The sequence below is a fragment of the Rhea pennata genome, unplaced genomic scaffold (assembly GCF_028389875.1).
Source record: "Rhea pennata isolate bPtePen1 unplaced genomic scaffold, bPtePen1.pri scaffold_26, whole genome shotgun sequence".
Lineage (NCBI taxonomy): Eukaryota > Metazoa > Chordata > Aves > Rheiformes > Rheidae > Rhea > Rhea pennata.
Genome location: NW_026907677.1, coordinates 2,594,244 through 2,605,733, shown reverse-complemented (window position 1 = coordinate 2,605,733; position 11,490 = coordinate 2,594,244). Strand labels below are relative to the sequence as shown.

Genomic DNA, 11,490 nt, shown 5'->3' with positions numbered 1-11,490 from the left:
AGGGGCAGCGCTCCGTGGCGTGGCCCTGTGCAGGAGCAGTCCCAGGGCAGAGGCAAGGCCAGATTCCCCCACGGCCAGGCAGGAGGGTCTGAATGGAGTTTTCTGGGGAGGGTCTGAGGGCAGCAGGGCACAAGGGGGCTGTGCTTGTCAGGGACATGGCATGGGAGGAGAGGGCACCCCAGAGCACACCCCCCATCTACGTATGCCATGTGTAAGGGGATGTAGCTCAGTGGAAGAGCGCCTGCTTCGCATGCAGGAGGTCCTGGGTTCAATCCCCAGCATCTCCAGGAAGGACTTTTCTCCTCCATCTCCACCCCTTTGCTATGGTGCTAAGGGAGGCCTTGGCCAGGGCCCCTCTGCGGTTCTGTGGAGACTGATGCCATGCAGGGACGGGGCCTGGGTCTCTGAGCCATGTGTCGTTACAGCCTCTGGGCTTCCCCTGCTGCCACACAAGTCAGCTGGAAGAGACTTTTCCCAAGGGCTTGTTTTAGTTCAACCTGATGCCCATATGCAGATCTGCAAGGAGTGGTAAATACTGGAAAGCTAGGTAGAGAAGTGCTCCATTCTCAGCAGGTGGCTGGGTGCCTCCGCAGCCTTTCCTCCAACCATCTCGTGCCTGTTTTGCCCCTTTCTCCCTTTGCTGTTGGCCCTGTAGCAACCGCAGGTTCTGCAGGTGCGCTTCTCCCTTGTGTTCTTGAGAGCAAGCTTTTGGCCAGGCAGGGAAGCAGCCATGGGATCAGGTAGGGACAGTTAGGATTTACGGTTGCATATCCATAATTAGTGTTCCAGTTAGTAAAGGCAGCAGTGGCCTGGTATTTCTCTGGCTTTTATAACCATGGAGATGCCTGTCAGTTAGTTTTGTGCAAGGAACAGCAGAGTTTTGGTTAGGAAATGTGGGAGGGATCCTAAGCCATCGGGACAGATGCCACTTCCTCACTGGAGGAGCTGGCGGGGTGGATCTCAAATGTGGGCCGGAGAGCCCAGGAGGGGCAACTCTCCTGCCTTTGCCATGGCCAGACTGCTGGTGCTGGCTGGGGCTTCTCTGGGCCAGAGCAAGGAGGAGTGCAAGAGTAAGTTGTGCAAGCTGTCCCACTGTTGCCAAAGGGCTGGTAGAGGTCTGTTGCTTTGCCAAAAAATTGATGGTCTCACGTGAAAACCCACCATTCTTGTCAGCTAGCTACTGCTGCTGTGAGATGGTATTTAGAGGGAAAGTGGCACACAGAAGCACCTCTCTAGTCAGCCTTCTTCCTTAAGGCATTTGAGACTGCTCCACAGAAGAACACTCTGTGGATGAGATGAGGAGCAAGGTCACAATATCTTGGCAAAAGTCGTTGTCCTGCTGTAGATCAGACATGGGCAGTGAGCCAGCCCTTCATTGGGCTGTGAAAGCCCCATGCTTCATTCTCGAAAAGCAGTAGGTTTGAAAGCTGACCTAGGGTACATTGAAAGCTCCACAACACAACCGCATGCTTTCACGTGCCTTAAAGAAATCTTCTGGTGAAGCGCCTGGACAACATAGCCTTTGGGAATGATGGGGGTCTACGCAAAGGCAAGAGCCTCTGCAGTGCTCACCTTTCGTGTTACAACTAACCCCAGGCTCAACCCCCGTTGGGCATTTTGGAATGGTCCGTCTAAGTCAGGAAGAAAAGCATGCACCTTCCCTTTCGCAGAGACAGCGTCGGTGGTGGGAGTTGAAAGAAAACTTGCCCAAGTAAAGAAGTAGCACCGAGTCAACTGGTGAACTGGTGTCACACTGGCTTTGTGCTCTCTTAGGGTGAGCCTAGAGCACTTTGTCCCCAGGTGCTCACTTTGGGTTGACAGTGTCCACTCTATGGGGCCTGGGGGCACCCAAGAAAGCAGTCAAGGGCTCTGTTGAGCAGCAGAGCCCTAAGTGCATGCTCGTGGGGCAGACGGAGGGGTTTAGGGGACCTGAGCCCCGACAAGTGAACTGGTGCATGAGAAGGGTCTGTGGGGAGCAGGGGGCAGGCGGAGGCTGCCCAGGGATGGCAGAGCCCTTGGTGACTGTGCTCCTGTGACATCTCCCCGTGTCACAGTCAGGCGCTGGCACGGCCTCAGTCCCGCAGTGTGCAGGGGGACAGGACAGGGCAGCAGTGCGCAGGACTCGTGGAGGAGGACCCTGAGCGCAGCCCACGCCTTTCCCTGCAGCCCTCGGGCAGCCCCACGGGACCGAGGCGTTTTCCTGAGGCCTCCCCAGTTCCCACCCTGTGTAAGCCATGAGGGGTGCCATTTGCCTGGGGTCCAGGGTGGCCGAGCGGGTGGGGGGAGGTGATGATGCGGGGCTGGGACAATGGTGTCCACAGCCACCACTAGCCCTGCAGGGTCAAGGTGTCCCAGGAAGGGCTGGGACCCGCCACCAGGAGCACCGGGGAGACACCAGCATCACCTGCTCTGGCTCTGGGAGGGGCTGCCTGGGAGCAGCCTGGCCCCATGGTTGGGCCTGGCTTGGGCTCCATGGCCCAGCACAGCCAGGGGAAGGCAAGGACACTCCGGGATTGCTGGCATCACCCCCACTGGCTTTGCTTGTAAGAGGCACTCCTGGAAGCGGTGCCTTGGCAAAATGTGTTGGCATCTGCCCAGCGAAGCCCTTCGTCTGGGAAAGGCACAGCCACGTGCCTGATTTCTGATGTTGGTCCCTTGCCCACTGCAGCCAGGTGATGCCGGTGTTTCTGGAGGGCCCCCAAGAGGCCTTTTCCAGGGCATTTGCTGCTTGCTGAAAAACTGTTGCCCCGTGTGCCTGCACAGCCTCCTTTAGGACCACTGTCTGCCCACTGTGGTGACACAGAGATGCGGCCAGGCCTGAGCGCAGGCTCCCCCTTCCCCAACGCTCAGCACCTCCTCTCCTTCCCACAGGATGGCTGAGAGACCCCCCAGCAACCCCAGGGTGGCCTGGGAGAAGGACAGGGAAGATGGAGCTCCCCAGGAGATCGGCTCCCAGACACAGCTCCCCGGCGTGTGCGTGCCTCAGCCTCTGCAGATGGGTGAGTGAGTGGCACCATGGAGCCGGGCAGGGATGGGGGCTGCAAGACCACCCCACTCTGCCGCACGCTCTCCCCTCCATGGCAGGCTGGGGGGGGGTGTCCCCAGAGCCCTGGGGGCACCGTGGTGCCGGCATGCCTGGGCCTGCTGTGTGCTCGGGGGCCGGCCTGGCACAGCATCCTTCCAGGAAGGAGAGGAGCAGAGGGGACCCGGCTCCCGCTCTGCGGCACAGGCTGGGAGGGGCAGCGATGCTGCGGGGCAGGGACCTTGCCTGCCCGTCTCGCAGCGAGTTCCTGATCCCGGCACCCCTGGGCTGTTTCCCCAGGTCACTGTGCTCCAGAATCACGCACGAGCTGTCGGGCACCTCTCAGCCCCGACAAGCGCAGGGGAGCTGGAGTCCGTGCAGCAGGCAGCGTGGCTGCACAGAGGGCACAGCTCTGCCACCCACCTCTGCTGCCTCCTGCCAGCCCCCACAGCTCTGCCTGCTCTTTCTTTCTCAGGGCAAGGGGCTTCTGCCACCAGCTGCTCCGACGTGCGGAGAGAGGAGCAGGAAGCCCTGGCGTGCATCCAGGCCTTTCTCACAGGCAGAGGAAGGGTAACTACAGACATTGCCACTCGGGCTGCACTCTGCTACCACTGGCCGAGCCTCCTGCCGTCTCATGCTCTCTGTTTTGTCTCTCTCCTCCCCGCTGTCAGGAAGAAGCTCAGCAGCTGAAGTTTGTGGCCTCTGTCTGCACCCTCAGCCGCTTGGCCAGGCCACAGAGCTGTGGCCGGGGCAGCCCTGATGACAGAACTGCCGAGGTTTGCAGCGTCACTGTGGCCACGTGGAGGGCAATGGTCTCCAAGCCCAGCACGTCGAAGAAGGTGCTGTGGGAGCTCCTCAAGATGCTGGTGGAGCGGCCACTGCGCAAACCGCTCACCAGCGTCAGGGACAGAACCCGCATCCTTCCCCTGGCCGTGAGTTACTGGATGAGACCTCCCTCACCCCCAGGGCTCTGCTCACCTGTCTGGGGCAAGCGGCAGAGCCCTCTGTGCCCTCTCCATCTGCCCATGATCCATGAGCGCCTCGTAGTACGTGCACACAGCACCCTGGGGCCACTGCCAGCAGGACAGGCTCTGGCAGCGCAACAGGGACGTCTCTGCAGTGAGAACCATTTCTGCGTGTTTTCTGTAGGCAACCAGGGCACTCTATGAGCTCCTCCAGCAGTGCAGCTGCTCACAGGTGGTGAAGACATTTTTCTCCCACCTCTGCCTGGCGCTGCTCTTCCAAATTGGCTTCACAGCAGAGCTCACGCCGCAGGACATTGCGATCTTCCGGAGGGAATGCCACCGATGGGACCCATCCGCTCCCACCAGCCCTGTCAGGTGCTCCATCCCCGTCCCCTCGTCCCTCCCTTGGACCTGGAGCCAGGGCCAGGCTGCCGGTATGAGCCAGCCTTTGCTCTGCACACAGCTCAGCAGTGCAGACCATGGCAGCTTTGTTCTGCTGCGCTGGCTACGAACACCAAGCCCTGGTCCTCAGGACGAAGGGAGGCTGGGACATGCTTCTCAGCCCTGACACTCTCCACTTGGGAGTCATTTTACTGGCCAGGTGAGAGTCCTCTTTGCCCAGCTCTACACAACACAGTCCCCTTCCTCTGAGGTGCCAGGGAGTCCCCAGGCGTGCCAGGACCGCCTGCTGGGGCAGCAGCTGGTGTTAGCAAGGGTGAGAGAGGGTGCCTGGTGGGACCAGTCACCTCCCGGGGACCTGGAGTCTCCTCCCTTAGCGACTGGGCTCAGGCCACGCAGAGTGCCATGGCTCTGTCTGTATGCAGCTCTACTGGAGAGGGTTAACCAGGAAAGGGGCAAGATGCAAAGGGCCATGTGCACGGGAGGAGCCCATGGGGACAAGCCTCCCGCATGGGCAGGAAATGGGATGTGTGGACAGGCCCTGACTTGGTGGTGGGAAGGGTGTCTTTGTGCTCTGCCACCAAAGGGAGCCTGAGGATGCCACACTGGCTCTGCAGAGGTGGTGTGCGGTGGGGAGAGACGGCCACTGGGTGAGCAGCTGCCACTGGCTGCGCCAGTGGAATGCCACTGTGGCCTTGCCCTGCACGTCCTGGCCTGTGGGGCAGCAGCTAGACTTTAGCGGTGCAATCGCAGAAGAGGTCTGCGGGATCAGCTGCATACTGACAGAGCCTCCTTCCCCCTGCTAGAGAGATCAGGAAGATTCCAACGCTTGACCAGTGCTGGATCTTCAACCAGCTGGCAGTGCTGCTCCACAGGGAGGACCAGTTTCAGGAGATCCCGGCCATGGCCTTCTTCACTGAGGTAGACCTGACGATACGCAGTGCCTGTCCTGCGCTGGTGTTAGCCCCCCTGGCTGTGGTCCGTGGCTGCTGGGGGGTAACCCCTGTAACTCTCTGCGTTTTGTGCCTCCCTGGTGCCAGCTCTCGCTGTTCAATTGCTCCTCAAAGGCAGGAGCACAAGAGGCTGCAGAGGGTTCAGAGGGCGGAAGAGCAGGCGGGCAATCTGCATGGTGTACCCTGGGGCCCAGGGCTTGGGTTGAGGGGCCACGCAGGCTGCCTGTGGTCACAGCTTCCCGCAGGACAGGCTTTGGAGGGCCATGGAGCACCCTGCTCAGGGCTGTCGGTGGGACCGAGCGTGGCCTCGTGCTGCAAGGGAGCGCTGTAGGCTCTGTCCCTCTCTCATGACGTGTGTTCCAGCTGCTGGTCTGCACTGACTTCGCCAAGGAGGGGGACCGTGTCCTCAACCTCTTGCAGAGGTATCTGCCACATCGCTCCCCAGTGATGCGTTGGCTGGTGCTCAGAGGCCTCATCACAGCGTCTGAGAGACCCACGATGGTGAGTAGGGGACATACACACACACTTGTGTGACAGCGTGGGGGTGGGCAGAAGGCAAGGAGTAAGGCAGTGTCTTGGACTTTGTGGGCAATGAGAGGTGTGCTAGCTGGTCCCAGCTCCTCCAGATGCCTTCTTCCTCAGTCCGGCACGTTTCAGGCCAGGCCATTGGCTGTGCAGCACCAGGAGAAAGGCACCAGTGCCTGCCTGAAAGGGCTCCTGGTACAGGCACATCCCGGCTGTGTCAGAGAGAGTTTTTGCCAGGGCAGGCCATCGTTGCCCCACAAAAAGGGTGTTCTGTGCTTCTTGCAGGCAAGAAAAATGCACTCGCTGCTGCCAGACTTCATGAAGTGCCTGCAGGATGCCGACAGGGACAGCAGGGTGAAAGTGCTGATGGTGCTGAGGAACATCTTCCGCTACATGGAGAGGCAGAGAGCCCACCCCAGTACCCTGCAGCTGATGGAGATGCTCCTGCCCCTCTTTGATGATGTAAGGCCGGCAGGAGAGCCCAGGGCTCTGCCGCACATTTGTACATGGCCGCAGGTGTGATGTGTCCCTCTCCGCTGTGCCCACTGGTGGGGGAATGTGTACCTCCCGCCACGAGTCCTGGGAACTGTCAGCAAGTGCTGTGCTCAGGCCACTGTCCTCTGCACTCCCAGCCGCTCCGTACCGTGCTGAGCCCTTGCTGCTCTTGCTGCGGCTTAGGGCGGAGGTAAACCAAGAGCCAGGAGCAGAGCTGAGCCCAGGCACAGGCTGCCCCTGTCCATGCAGTTCTGCTGGGAGGACCTGAGCAACCCCAGGGCGGGAGAAAGAACGTCCCATGTGGAGGGAGAGGCACCGAGGGCCTGGGAGAGCGTGTGCTGCCTCTGCAGGACAGCCCTCTGCCCCAGCTTCCTCAGCAGCAGCCTGCTCAGCAGAGCCCCAGCTCTGCCCTTCTGCTGGGCTCGGGGACAGCTCCGCACAGAGAGGAGGAGGCGCCTTGCTGGGGCACCCCTGCTCATGGCCGGCTGCCACGACCATTGCCGAGGTCTCCTCTGCCCTCTTCTCTCTGTCCAGGAGGCCAGCCGGGTGCGAGAGCTCTCCATGCTCCTCTTCAAAGACATCATGGAGACTCTGGTGTGGAGTGACAAATGGAGGATGAAGAAGGATGTGCAGAGGAGCCTGCTGCCTCTCTTCTTTCATTTGAGTGATGAGGCACGGCGAGTGGCCCAGGTGGGACTTCTGACAGCAGCAGTGATTCAGGGGGTGGATGCTGACGCCCCACGGGTGGGCCTCCACACCTCTGAATGTGTGTCGCTGGCCTCCTGCATCCCAGAGGACAGTGCAGAGCTGCCCTCTCTGCCTCAGACCCACCACAGCCTTCAGCTGGGGGTTGTTCCTTTCCCTGGCTACACCTTCCCCAAAGGGGCTGGGCTGTGGTGGCATCTCCCCGTCTCTGCTATTTGGCAGGCCTCTCAGGAGACCCTCCTTGAAGCAGCCCAACTCCTGCACTGGGAGCGGCTCAGGTATCTGACAAAAACAGGGCAGACGTGGAAGATCAGCGAGTGCATGGTAAGCAAAGCCCCAAAGTCCCCAAGGGCCCGGGCCAGCTGAGGCCTTGTCCTCACGCACAGGGTATGGGGCACCGTGGCACACAGCTCTGCCCCTCGCCCACTGCTGCAGCCCAGAGCTGCAGCCTGGAGCTGCTCCTTGAGCGCACAGCCCTGACGTGCTCTTCTCCAGGCCCCTCTGCCCTCACTGACTCTTGCAGGCTGATGGGCAACCTGCTCACGCTGGGGCTGGCAGCAGCACAGGGGGCTCTCAGCGCCTCCCGACCACGCTCCGGTCCTGTGCTGCCTTCGCACCTCATCAGCACGGGGCTCCTGGCTGGGAGCTGTGACTGTCCTGGCACGGGAGGGATGGGGAGGGTATCCCTGGGAGGAGGGCTGGGCCGAACCTACTGGGGAGGGTCTGTGTCATCCCTGTACCCTTGTGCTCTCTCCAGCTGGCACGGTACAGGAGCAGAGCAGAGGAGTACGTGAGCCAGAGCCTGCCATACCTGCAGGACCCTCAGGCATCCTTGCGAGAGGTGGCCGTGAGGTTCATCGGTGAGCCACAACCCTTGGGGCCGCCCTCTGAACCCTTGGGTGCCTGCAGCCCCGACTGCTGGGTGCTGGCCTGAGCACCCAGGGGCTCCGTGTCTCCCTCTCCCATCCTTGCCCACGTGGACAGGCTGATGGGAGCTCTCTCTGGTGCCACACACCCTCCTCGGTGGTTGCACTGTGCTGCACAGGGTCAGACCTGCCCAAAGGGAGGAGGGCATGTGGCCAGGCTGGCGGGGTGGAGGGGAGCTGTGCTGCTGGGAGCATGCTGGGGAGCACGAGGAGTGATGGGCTTTGTGTACCTAGGGCTCGCCGCGCAGCATGTGAGGCCCCAGAGCGAGGATAAGCTGCTGGCTATCTGCAAGGGTGAGTGTGGGCAGCGTGGTGTTCTGTGGGCTGCTGGGGGTGGGGGAAGGTGCCCGAGAAGTGTGCTCCACTCCCTTGTGCAGCACCAGGCAAAGAGGGCCCTATGTCCCTCTGCGGAGGGGAAGGGTATGTGCGGGGGAGGTGGCAGAGGTGAGGGGAGAAGAGGCGAGGAATCATTCAAGGCACTTGGGGCAGCCTGACCAGCAACTCTTAGCTGCCCCGTTGGTCCCCCAGCTGCCTCGTGGTCATGGGAAGGCTGGTGGGCTGGTGCTGCCTGGGGAGAACGCCTGGGGTTTCTGCAGACACAGGGGCTGGATCTCTGCTCTTTCCTTTGCCAGCCCTTCAGCCTTTGCAGAATGACAGCCATCGCTCCGTCAGTGCCCTGGCGACACAGACCAGCCTGCTGCTGAGGCCTCTACTGGAAAGGTCCCCATCAGGATTTCACCTACAAGGCTTGAGCTACCGGCTGCGCAGCAGCTGGGGCAGGTGGAACCTGCTTCTGGGATGTTGCTCTGAGCAGAGCTAGAGCAGCAGATTTCATCCCAGGCTGCTCTGCTCCCTGAGGACCCACAGCTTTGTGTGCCGGGCAGCCGGGCTCGTCCCGGGCACCTCCCCTTGCCTGCAGGGCAGCTACCGTGCTCAGGCCCATCCCCTGCCCAGTGCTGCTCCATCAGTTCACCCCTCTGTTGCGTTGTCACCAAAGAAGCAGCCCTGTTTCTTCACCGTGTGTGTCTTTTCTTTGGGGAGACAGAAGCAAGGGAGAAAACTCAGCCCCTACAAGAGCTGGGCTCTCGTCATGCGAGTGCTACAATGTCCACTCTTCCCAGCAGCCCATGGCAGTGCTCTGCTGGGCCACCAAACACAGAGGAAGCTCTCCTTAAACATCCCAGAGGCCAAAACTCTCCACAGGGCTCAGGTATCATGTGGATGGGGATGGCAGGGGATGGTGTGAAGCTCTGGACCGTTTCTATAATAATCGGCTTCAAATTCAGCCCTGCAGTTTCCCACCTTTTGTCTCAAGAGCTCTGCCCTGCCACTGAGGGACCCGAGGGCAGAACATGGTGGGTAGTCCTCCGAGGTGGAGTGGGAGGCTTCAGTTACTCTTCCGGAGTGCCCCATTCTATTAGAAGATGCAGGAGGCTCTTCCTCCATCTGGCCTCAGTCTCCACACCCCAGAAGAGACAGTGACCACGAGGTCTTGCCCCTTCCAAAAAGAGGCAGAGGGACCGGGATGCGGGGCAGGGGGATGCTGGCCTTGTGGGAGGATGGGATTCTGCCTTGGTGGTAAATCCCTTATTCTGCCACTGCCTGTGCGAGGGAGGGCACAGGGTTAGCCTCTTGAGTGCTCTGGATGGAGGGGATGTGACCGAGCCCAGGTATTCCATGGCCACCAACACTCTGGCCCCAGCTGTGCAACCTGCTCCCGGGCCCCAGCCTGGGCTCAGCAGCAGGGTCCTAGGACAGACGCAAGCCAGCCCTCTCCGAGTTGCTGCAAGTATTGCCTCTTCCCAGCAGGTCCCTCTGGCAGCTCTCAAGCAAAAGCCTCTGCAGAGCCCCAGGCTCCAGCGGGCAGCAGGCCCCTGGGTGGCTCCTCAAGCGCAGAGGCAGCCCCACTGTCAATGACAAAAGCCCAAGGCAATCCAAGGTGCGGTGCCGGTCAGGCCTTGGCTACTCTGCCTCCCACATCGGCTGTGGGGGCAGCCAGCGGCTCTGCACGTCACAGTCCCTTGGGCTTTCCCTGCATCGGCACTGGTCGCCTACAACCAATGGTTGCAGGCCCTCAGGGGTGCACCCTTTGGGCATGGAGCACCTCTTCCCAAGAGCATACTTCCACCTGCATATCTCCTCAGCAGTCTCTCCTTCCATGTCTCCTCAGCAGCTTCTCCTCACACCTCTGGCTCCTAATACCTGCCCGTCTCTCTTAAAGATGCCTCAGCTAGGGCACCATGGGCTCCTCGGACTAGCTGAGGACTTTGTCTGGGAAGGGTTGCTCACGTGTCTTTCAAAGCTGGCTGGGAACAGTTGTCCCTGGCCCAAGGCAGCTCGTGGCCTGCTCCCACACAGACCACACTTGTCCTACGAAAACTCTACTTGTAGGAATCTAGCTCAGAGAGAGACTTTGTTCTCTCGCACACGCACGGGCAGCTGCAGGGGAAGCACGTCCGCCCGATGCACGCGTCAGGCAGAGGCGTCCCCGATTAACATGAGTAAATGCCTGCTACACATTTCTTTGCTTGCTAGCATTACTATCTAATGCTCTCTTGATTGGCTATACGTCCAAGCTAAAGAGCAAAGAAAATGGCCATTTCCACTGGAAAACTTTGCAACTTCTGACCAGATCTACCCCATTTGAACTGCTGGAGAGCCAGGCAGGACTTGAGGAGTACCTACAAAGTTCCAGGACTCCTTTTTTCTTCTGCCTTAAGACAGTGATTAGGAGGAATGGAGCTAGTCTTCCTGCTCTTGATTGGCTTTGACCTCGACTCATGGCCGCCCCTGGCTACCTACAGCCTGCAATCTTCGGCCTAGTACCGATTCCAGTCTCTGTCACCAGCACGTTGAGTTTACAAAGCAGCATGGTCATGCTTTCTCCGAGGTCTGCCTCACATTTGGGAAGCACCTCTTCTGCAAAGGCACAAAGCCACCGCAATGGTGGCCTGCACATTTCCCTGTGGAACTTCTCTTTGCTATGACGCCAACACGCTGTTCCCCATGATGTGGGGAGCAGCAGGGCTGTGTGACGGTGGTGGCATGGTGCCTACAAGGCCATTGTGATGGGACATTCTGCATGGGGACTGTGTCCCTGCCGTGACCAGAGCCCCTGGGGTCCTCACTCTGAGGAGAGCCACCCCATGAGGAGGCAGCAGCTGCCCTTGGGGCCAGAGTAGCAGGTCCCCAGGAGAGGATCCTTAAAATGTTTTTTGTATTTATTTTTATTGCAACATGCTTCCCTGAAGCCAATAGGCCAGCAGCAGGTGTGTGGTAGGGGTATGTGCCCTTGGGAGGTCACCACTACCTGAGCAGCTGACAGGTCCAGAGAGGACACATGGCCTGGATGCTGGAGGTGAGGGGAACTCCTGGGTTTGTTGCGTGTGCCCAGAGGAGGGATTGACCCCTGAAGAGCTCGACAGCAACACAGAAAGGCAACTAATTAATCAAGCAGAAGCAGATGTTCCCCATCATCTGACACCAACTCTAGTCCACCC

At 60.1% G+C, this 11,490-nt stretch overlaps 1 non-coding gene across 1 annotated transcript; it reads left to right on the top strand.

Annotated features, from left to right (window-relative positions):
• The first annotated feature begins 215 nt into the window (after window positions 1-215).
• TRNAA-CGC (transfer RNA alanine (anticodon CGC)) lies at window positions 216-287 on the top strand. Its single transcript has one exon. It is a non-coding gene; the product is annotated as a tRNA-Ala (tRNA).
• The last annotated feature ends 11,203 nt before the right edge of the window (window positions 288-11,490 follow it).